The sequence below is a fragment of the Schistocerca piceifrons genome, chromosome X (assembly GCF_021461385.2).
Source record: "Schistocerca piceifrons isolate TAMUIC-IGC-003096 chromosome X, iqSchPice1.1, whole genome shotgun sequence".
NCBI classification, from domain to species: domain Eukaryota; kingdom Metazoa; phylum Arthropoda; class Insecta; order Orthoptera; family Acrididae; genus Schistocerca; species Schistocerca piceifrons.
The window spans coordinates 244,972,442-244,983,403 of NC_060149.1; the positions used below are offsets into that span (position 1 = coordinate 244,972,442).

Below are 10,962 nucleotides of genomic sequence, written 5' to 3' on the forward strand. Positions count from 1 at the left end.
TCTAGCACATATCAAGAACACAATCAGTATCCCCCTCTACATAAATATTTCGCAATTCACTGTATGTAGTGCCCGGTGAACGGTACTTAATACCTTCCAAAATCATTCACTTTCCCGTTCCACTTGTAAATGGAGAAAAATGGAAAATTATCACCAATATCTTTGTAAGAGCCCTAATAATCCTTATCTTATCTGCAGCCTGTCACGAATTCTCGTATTGTTAAACTTCTGAATAGCGTTTGACGAAGGGAATGCCTCCACCATAGAAATGTATTTTCTTAATCGGTCTGTTAGGATTCCGAAAACAGCGAGATATACCCAAGAATGGGATGAAGGTGTGTTCTCTGCGTGGCCTCCTTAACAGGTACGCTACAACTTTCCAGAGTTGTTTCCATAAATCAGAGTCGGTCATTCATCGTCCCTACACCTGCATTATGCAATCTTTCCCTCTTATGTCCTTTCGCAAGGTTACGGCTAGATGTTTAACCGAAAATTCTTCGAAATTATTGTGATTACGCTGTTTTCCAACGCCACGGACTTACGGAGCATTGCTGTCGTGACACAGTTCAAAGGAATATCGCCCAAGTAGCACGAGGTTGCTGAGTTTAATTTGGTTACACTAACTCCTAATTCTTATATCTCTCCTGTCACAGAGTGTTGACGATAGCTGATCGTTAAGATTACATTTAAACTGTAGATTACATTTAAACTGCAAAGAAGATGAAAATAAACTTATTGTTTAGAGCCATGTTGTCGTAGCTCATATTGGAGCCAGAGTTCTAGAACAGCTTAAGAAAGACGAGGATAGTAATTGGTCAAGGACCTGTTGAAGAAGCTATCACACTATACTGATGAAAACATTTAAGAAAATCACGCATAACGCAAATCAGGATGACTGAAAGGTTTTGACACTGAAACAAAGGTTTTTATGTTGACCTGCTGAACAGTTTGTGAAAAACAGTTTTCCGTCCAAAACCTTATCGATGTTATATTAATTCGGAAAATACTCTCACAAAGTGCAAAGTGACTGCTCTTGGCTGATTTGGCAGGTTATCCCTTGGTAGAAGACTTTTTCGTTTTTCATCTTATTCTTCTGTGCGCTACGTTCATCCGTCGCTATTGTACAGTGCTGATCAAGAAGAAGCTTAACCGGCAAAATTTACCAAATCTCGAGAGAAATTTGGAAAGAAAAATGATCTGTTGGCTTCCAGACGGCTCACACTCGCCACATATTATAGCTTAAAACACTTTTCACACTGCCGCGCAGGATTAGCCGAGCGGTCTTAGGCGCTGCAGTCATGGACTGTGCGGCTCGTCCCGGAGGAGTTTCGAGTCCTCCCTCGGGCATGGGCGTGTGTTGGTTGGTTGGTTGTTTGGGGAAGGAGACCAGACAGCGTGGTCATCGGTCTCACCGAATTAGGGAAGAATGGGGAAGGAAGTCGGCCGCGCCCTTTCAGAGGAACCATCCCGACATTTGCCCGGAGTGACTTAGGGAAATCACGGAAAACCTAAATCAGGATGGCCGGACGCGGCACTGAACCGTTGTCCTCGCGAATGCGCCACCTCGCTCGGTGGGCGTGTGTGTTTGTCCTTAGGATAATTTAGGTTGAGTAGTGTGTAAGCTTAGGGACTGATGACCTTAGCAGTTAAGTCCCATAAGATTTCACCTGCATTTGAACTTTTCGCACTAATGTGCATTTACATTAGAAAGCACTTGTTTTGTTTAAAACGTTACATTTATTGCAAATGCTACCACGAATTTCATTCCTGTAATAAGAATGAAATCAAAAGACAGTTGCTACTTTTATATTTTGTTATGTACTTCTGATTCACTAGTGCAAGTGGTGACGGATGGACAGTCAGTAAAATATTAGCTCTAATGAAATGAAATCTATATGTGGGAGGATTCGACAGGCATTCACAGGTCCTTTTAAATAACAAATTTTAGGGATTATTCTCCAAGGGAAACGTGAAGGTGTGGTACTCTCCAGCGGGGTCGCGCTCATGAATTTCGGGGGCGTATCATAAGGTAGAAAGTACAGCTTCGGCACTGGCGGCTGCTTTTCGGAAGCCCCTGCAGCTCTTGTTAACATGCAGGAAGGCTCTTCTGCCCATAACGAAGCGTGCCCCGCGCTCACTTCCATCTGTAGGAACTCCTGTCGCACTCGCGGCAGCTCCCTTTCTTTCTTTGTGAGTGTGACTGAAATTTGTTCGCATTTATTACGCGACTGTGCCTGCGGTTCGTGTTGTGAAGAATCGATAATGCAGTTGCGGCAGTGTTTCCTGTGCCTCAGTCACCATGCCCACCGATCCGACAGCGTGTTACGGACAAGCAAGAGACCACGGACGTTTCATAAGAACTGACATATCGCCGAACGGAAGTACGCGACCATATAAAGGCTTATGTAATAGTTTATTACGTCAAGATCGCCTAGTAACTAAAATGTTCACATTACCGGTATCGGCAGTTTATTGCCATTTTCAGATGTTACGAATCAACTAAAAGCTTTGTCATAACTTTAAAAAAATTATGTTAAACACTATGAAAATAATCAAGTGATGTAAAATATATCAATGAATTATACATCATGTCATCACATAGAAAAACAGAATCTCTTGACGTCATGATGTGTAATTCTTTCGTCACATGGTGTCTTTTACTCTGTGACGACATGATGTGTAACTCATTCGTATAAATTTCCAATACCGTCAATGTGAACACAGTAGTTACTGGGCGATCTTGACGTAATAAACCATAACCGAGAGAAATTTGAAAAGAAAAATAGATCCGTTAGCTTCCAAGGGGCTCATACTACAGCTATGTTACTCACCATGAACATAACGAAGTGGTACAATATATATCAATGTATTATACATCATGTCGTCACAGTAAAACAGAGTCTCTTTTACTATTGACATCATGATATGTAGAATGAGATTTTCACTCTGCAGCGGAGTGTGCGCTGATATGAAACTTCCTGGCAGATTAAAACTGTGTGCCTGACCGAGACTCGAACTCGGGACCTTTACCTTTCGCGGGCAAGTGCTCTACCATCTGAGCTACCGAAGCACGACTCACGCCCGGTACTCACAGCTTTATTTCATATCAGCGCACACTCCGCTGCAGAGTGAAAATCTCATTCTGGAAACATCCCCCACGCTGTGGCTAAGCCATGTCTCCGCAGTATCCTTTCTTTCAGGAGTGCTAGTTCTGCAAGGTTCGCGGGAGAGCTTCTGTAAAGTTTGGAAGGCAGGAGACGAGATACTGGCAGAAGTAAAGCTGTGAGTACCGGGCGTGAGTCGTGCTTCGGTAGCTCAGATGGTAGAGCACTTGCCCGTGAATGGCAAAGGTTCCGAGTTCGAGTCTCGGTCGGGCACACAGTTTTAATCTGCCAGGAAGTTTCATCATGATATGTAGTTCTTCCGTCACACGCGTGCGCTCACAGACACACACACACACACACACACACACACACACACACACACACACACACACACACACACACACACACACACACACATACATACATATATATATATATATATATATATATATATATATATATATATATATATATATATATGTGTGGGCTATTCGGAAAATAAGGTTCGATGGAGGATGGAGTGTGAAATGGAAACCACAGTGTGAAGCTTTGCATAGATGCTTTGGGCAGTGCCTCTAGTATACCCGTTGATTGCGTCATGTCACTCTTCTCAGTTCCGAGCACACAAAAATGGCTCTGAGCACTATGGGACTTAACATCTATGGTCATGAGTCCCCTAGAACTTAGAACTACTTAAACCTAACTAACCTAAGGACATCACACAACACCCAGTCATCATGAGGCAGAGAAAACCCCTAACCCCGCCGGGAATCGAACCCGGCAACCCGGGCGTGGGAAGCGAGAACGCTACCGCACGACCACGAGCTGCGGACATCCGCGCACACAGTGAGCACGTTTAAATGCTTAGAACAATAGTGTCTCCCGCCAAGTAAGAGGGCCTGGTGTGAGATTTCGCCGGATGTCATGCAGCCCACATAACATAGCTGACGTATGTTTCCTTCTGCATGACAATTCTCGGCCGCACTCTGCAGGGGCGGTGAAGACGCTCCTGCAACGTTTTTGATGGGAAGTGTTTGATCACCCACAATAGAGCCCGTAACTGACTCTCCCTCAGTTTCATCTCTGCTCACATGAACCGCTGGCTATGAAGACAATGTTCTGGCACAGACAACGAGCTGTAGACCAGCGTAGAGAATTGGCAGGAAGCACAGCCTCTTGGCTTCTATGACGAGGGAATTGGAAAGCTGGTACAAAATTACGACAAAAGTCTAAATCGGAGCGGCGACTATGTAAAGAAGTAGCTGGAAGGTTGCAAATAAAACATTTTTGATTCTCACAGTTGTTTAGATTTTGCGACCGATCGGACCGTCCTTTCTGAATAAGCCTTCGAACGTTTCAGGTCACGGGGTGATCATGTTAATGCTACTAAACCTCAGTTCACAGCAAATATAATTACAGTTAACAATCACGTGTTGTTATTTTGTTAATCCAGTAGTCAAGGAAAACTTTTTGTATCAGAGGTTACGTTGGCAGTGTGAGAACAGAAACAGTTGTTCACAGCCCGAATGAGATTTTCACTCTGCAGCGGAGTGTGCGCTGATATGAAACTTCCTGGAAGATTAAAACTGTGTGCCCGACCGAGACTCGAACTCGGGACCTTTGCCTTTCGCGGACAAGTGCTCTACCATCTGAGCTACCGTAGCACGACTCACGCCCGGTACTCACAGCTTTACTTCTGCCAGTACCTCGTCTCCTACCCTCCAAACTTTACAGAAACTCTCCTGCGAACCTTGCAAAACTAGCACTCCTGAAAGAAAGGATATTGCGGAGACATGGCTTAGCCACAGCCTGGGGGATATTTCCAGAATGAGATTTTCACTCTGCAGTGGAGTGTGCGCTGATATGAAACTTCCTGGCAGATTAAAACTGTGTGCCCGACCGAGACTCGACCTCGGGACCTTTGCCATTTACTTACTACTGGCTTTGGTACTACAGCCACGTCAAGAAGGCTAAATGTGTGAAAGTTTGCATGTGAATTGCTGCTAAAACTGCAGTTTCGTATTTATTATCTAACAAGGTTCACAAGCACCGCATCTCTACTCTTTAATGTAAAGTGCACCGATAGTAATATATGAGACACACCTAGGCTACAACAATCAGATACAACATCCATTCTACTTAGGAAACGAGGCTTCCTTGCGTGTAAACTGCATGACATGATAATTAAATTAATAGACAGATATTACGAATTCAATGAAGTTATTGTGCCGAGTCAGTGTACATACTTGTAAACATTCCTGATATCCAATTCCACATGAAGGGAAGATTGTGATAGCTCGATTCGCTGTTTACCAGTTTCACGGAAAGGGCGAGATTTGTAAGATGATAAGGTGATGCCCTTGGTAGTACGAGTCAAGGACAAGTGACGAAGGAACATTTAATGCCGAACATTAATTTTGTAGGACGATGGACTCTGTATTCTGTTTGTAAAGACGTCATTCATGCATTATGAGAACTTTATAGACCTGCTACCAAGGTCCTCTGAGAAGATGTATCTTTCCTGTAATGACAGAATTAACTAATAACGTCAGCTGTTCATTTTTTAAATAAAAGATATAAACTTTTCAGTATCATAGTGGTATTTAATATTAGAGATAACATATTAGGATCTTTAACAACAGATTTTGAATTAAAAATGTTGATACAACTCAAGTAGCTTATTTATTATTTTATTTTCAGGTAACAGGTTTAAACTATGCCACCTCCACACTAAAATGTTATTGTGTGTGCAGCGCAGACAACAATGAATTAGCACTTCCATATACTGAGCACTAGTTCACTGTGTAGTGAAACAACTTGTCTGGTTTTTAGCTGACCAGTGCCCACTGCAGGACACTACTTTTTCATTAGTGCTTCCTCTGCCACCGCAATAGCGTTATGGTCTGAAGAAGTTATACCTGAAAACGGTTGCTACAAATTAAAGTAATAAATAAGCGCCTTGGGCAGTGTCAAGATTTGTGACAGTGGACCTGACTCCTAAACGAAAAGAAAAAACAGCAGGAACTGCTGTTTTACGAAGATAGATTTCGTTAGCTTTTCCAATTGTAGTAGTGTACGTTTTCTGAAGTCCAGGCATCGTGTTTAGAATCCTAATGGTTAGAAATCATACAGAAATACGCACTTACAGTAACTAAACGCTAGCGTGGTATGTTAAAAATTAATTGTTACACAACATCTTATAGCATAGGTATCTATTGAGATAACACAACACATTGAGAATTACCTTACGAGCCCAGAAGTTGAACCACATCTAGATCGAAACTGTTCACCGAACCAACAGTAATCAGTTATCCTGGTATGCCAGGCAGCATTCACGTGTTTTATTTTAATAATTCTACACATCAGTGCAATGGTTTTTCTTCCCAGTTATAGAATGCACAAATCATTAAAATTCGAAACTTAATTTCATTAATCATAATCGATGTTTCTCGAAAGCCTGCAGCTGTGTCATAAATGATTTAAGTATTACAACACTGCATCAGTTAAGTTTTATCAAGCTTAGCTTGACGTGTTTCAGAAATTTATTCCCATTTTCAGATGAAGCTATTTATGTGTATGTGTATGTGTATATGTATGTGATGCCTGTCTGTGTGTGTGTTGGTGTTCCCCTCTAGTCCTCCAGTCATCTTTTTAATGTTTTGAGGTACTGTGCCTCTTTCAATGCGCAGAAATTCACTCACCAACACCTTAAAACCATAAAAATGGGACTGGAAGGCAAAAGCAGCACTCGCAGACATCACATACAGTACTAATGTAAATAGCGGCACTTCAGAACGACAATGAAAAATCGCCTCGTACATTGTTTCATGAATTATGTCATAAAATTCTACACACGTCCAACCAAACTTTAACAGATGGTAGAGAGACGTGCAAGACTTTCCCCGTAGCTTAAGTTTTAGTGATGTTTTGGTGATACACAGGGCTTTCGGACGCAGAAATATAGCTACCAAATTCTGTATGAGTGAACGTCCACCACAAGTCGATCCACAAATACAGTAACAAATAGGAAGAAGAACAAAAGGGGAAAAGAGAATACAGTTCAAATACTGCAGTAATTTGTTTGCTTAACTCTCGCTGCGTTATTGCCTCTGGCAAAATGTAGCACGGCACGCTAATCGTGCACGTAAGCAACTTTAACTTGCGCACACGCTTACGCTATTTCCAGTCGCTGATGCTCTGCAAGAAAGCTTTACTCTTTGATATCTTCGCGTGGCTCTAGTAGCTGACACAATCCTACGATGTTACTGAGGAATGAAACGGGGAAGTTGACGGAGTACGTTAACAGTTCGTTTTCCACTACAGAGTGTTATAAATGATGTGAATTAATATTTTCTTTATATTAATTTTCACATCGTTAAATGCAGATTCTGAGCTAACCTCATAAACCTCGCGTAGTTATTCCCAACTAAATCTGATATATTTTTAATTCTGACATGACGTTCCGGTCAGCTTTATGTAGATCAGACTATGTTGTTATCCTGAAGATGTTCCGTAGTTATTGTGTATTTCATAAATAATTATAAATATTATCGCAAGAGACTTCTTAACTGAATAAGACAGAAGCTAAGAACAATTAGTGTTAATAGCTGTGTGTTCTCAGTATGGGACAAATATCAGAATATCGACTGTTCGATCCACACGTTCGAAATGGTGCTGCAGTTCGCGTCAGTAATTACAGTCTTACGAAACAACTTCAGACGTAACTGTAGCAGAGATAATAGTAGTAATAGCAATCAGGAAGTGACACTGCGTGTACAACATTCAACATTTGTGGATGTCTAAGACGGAATCAATGTAATTTCCCGAACAAAGAAGCCCTGTTATTGAGCTGCGGTAAAGTATGTGTTCTAAGGCAACGAGACAAATCCACTGATGATATAAATGGGCTCTGAGCACCATGGGACTTAACTTGTAAGGCCATCAGTCCCCTAGAACTTAGAACTACTTAAACCCAACTAACCTAAGGACATCACACATATCCATGCCCGAGGCAGGATTCGAACCTGCGACCGTAGCGGTAGCGCGGTTCCAGACTGTAGCGCCTAGAACCGCTCGGCCATTGTGGCCGGTTACACTGACGAGCCAAAATATTATGACCATCTATTTAAAAGCATGTTGATCCACTTCTGGAACGCAATTCAGCAGTAATTCTGCGTGCCACGGATTCGGCAACTTCTTGATAGGTTTCCAGAGGTTTGTGGAAAGAGATGCCTATGCATAGGTCACACACTTCCCGTAATTTACGGGCGGTTGGTTTGTGGACGCGGAGCTGGCCCCTGATAGCGTTCCAGTTGGATTTCATCGGATCCAGATAAGCCGAATTTGATGGCCAAGACATCAATCTCTGTTCACTATCATGCTCCTCAAGCCATTTCAGCACGATTCTGGTCTTGTGATACGGACAATTATCCTGCTGGTAGGTACCATCGCTGTTAAGGAAGACATCAAGCATGAGGGGTTATAGGGGTTCCTAATAAAGTTCACGTAGTCCACAGCTGTCACAGGTCCCACGGAAGTCCAGGTGAATGTCACTTATAACATAATATTGCTCCCACCGGCCTGTGTCCGTGTCGCACTGAATGTTTCGTCCGCAGCTCGTGGTCTTGCGGTAGCATTCTCGCTTCCCGCGCACGGGGTCCCGGTTTCGATTCCCGGCGGGGCAAGGGATTTTCTCTGCCTCGAGATGACTGGGTGTTGTGTGTCTTTCATCATCATTTCATCATCATTGACTCGCAAGTCATCGAAGTGGCGTCAGATAAGAAGGACTTACAATCCGGCGGCCGAACACCCCGCATGGGGTCTCCCGGCCAACAATGCCGTACGATCATTTCCTTTCACTGAATGTTTCGTGCATCCGTTCGCCTGGATGACGGCGTATCTGGACACCGCCATCGACGTGGTTTGACGATAAACGGGATTCATCCAACCAGACGACACGATTCCATTGGTCCGGGGTACAATCTCGATGATCCCGTGCCCACCTGATCAAAACTGACGATGTTGTTGAATCAACATAGGAAAACATAGGGGTCCTCTGCTGCGGAACACCCTGTCCAACACTGTGCGCTGAATGGTGTGCTCCAAAAATCTTGTGCCTACGCTAGCACTGTACGCTGTTGTCACATCTGCCTGAGATTCCCACCTACCCTGCTTTAGAGAACGGGAAACCCTCGGATCCCTACGTTCTGTGATGAAGTATGGACGTCCGAATGGTTGTCGACTACTTGTGGTTTCCGCATTCTACAACCACTTTCCATAGACGCTCACGACACTAGCACGTGAAAAGCCAACGAACTCCGCCCTTTCCGAGATGCTCGCTCCCAGGCACTGGGCCACAACAGTCTGGGTTTTCTCAAAGACGCTTAAGTCTCCAGATTTACGCATTTGCACTGCTTATCGTTGCTAGAATGATTCCCTATTCGTCTCTGCTCCGCTCATATACTTGTCTTGCAGCATAAAACCTTGTGGCGGGTAGAAGTCATAACGTTTTGACTCATCGATTTACCTATAGCACTATCCTTGAAAATACGAATGCCTCAGGAAAGAATAATACGCACTTTTTTGTCATCGCATTCTACTCCGCAGATAGACAACAAACGTCGTGGTGCAGTGGGTAAGGTAATAAGTGACTTTTTCAGTTGTGTTCCTAACCACTTAAGGTGACTATGAGAGGGTTCCTTTTGAAAGTGCTGGGCAGACATCCTAGCCCTCCCCGAGCCTGTGTTCTGTATCTAACTGCCGTGCTGCTAACGAGACGTTAAATTCCAATCTTCTTCTTTGCAAAAATCGACAGGAAACTCTCTCTCTTCCCGAACAGGCCATGAAGGCCCAAAGGTACCGACTGGCCGCCGTGTACTCCTCCGCCCACAGGCGTCACTTAATGCGGATATGGAGGGGCATGTGGTCAGCACACCGCTCTCCCGGCCGTATGTCAGTTTCCGAGACCAGAGCCGCTACTTCTCAATCAAGTAGCTCCTCAGTATGCCTAACAAGGGCTGAGTGCACCCCGCTTGCCAACAGCGCTCGGCAGACCGGATGGTCACCCATCCAAGTGCTAGCCCAGCCCGAAAGCGCTTAACTTCGGTGATCTGATGGGAACCGGTGTTACCACTGCGGCAAGGGCGTTGGTACAAATAGACGGGAAATCGTAATAAAAGAAACCTCTCTTACTGATGTTGCTAATCACTGTAATGCAGAAATATTCTATGACGGAGGTTCCGTCTCAAATCCTGCCCAGGCTGAGGCAGCTAAAGGGGAAGACATGTTTGGAATAGTTCCTGATGCTCAGATTTAATGACCCCAATTATCAAGCAGACCTTGCACCGGTGTCTTTCGAAGTGAGAACGTAATATACAACTTCTGATGACACGTCTGGACGTAGGGAAACAGAGACCCTGGGCTTTGCGTCGGCATGGAATTTCGCTGAATATTTGTCTGAACAACACAACAGTTATGACATTTACTGACTCATTACGATTAAGCCACCATCAATAGATGCGATAAACTACAGGTAAATAAATCCTTGTTTTCTGCATTAGCATAAGAGTTCTGTAGTGAACGTGGGACCTTCTACCCACAGTTTTACGTGTACCAAACTTTGTTAAAATCGATTTCTTCCTGCTGAAAGTCGGCGTTAGACCTCATGAAGGTAGCTTTCCTGCTCTGTTTCAAATTTTCCATTACATAAGTGACCCGTTCCTCTGGTCATAACTGTTGACTTCACCAGGAAGTGATGCAAAGAGGAAGTCCACAGTGTGAGACAAAAGATCTCTGACTTTATCTTTACGTTCAGAACACGCTGCTTGTTGTTTCCAGTAAACTGGCACTCAGTTATATC

General features: G+C 43.7%; 1 pseudogene; it reads right to left on the bottom strand.

Moving 5' to 3' along the window:
- Positions 1 to 10,136: 10,136 nt before the first annotated feature.
- LOC124724014 lies at positions 10,137 to 10,254 on the bottom strand (annotated as a pseudogene).
- Between the last annotated feature and the right edge of the window lie 708 nt (positions 10,255 to 10,962).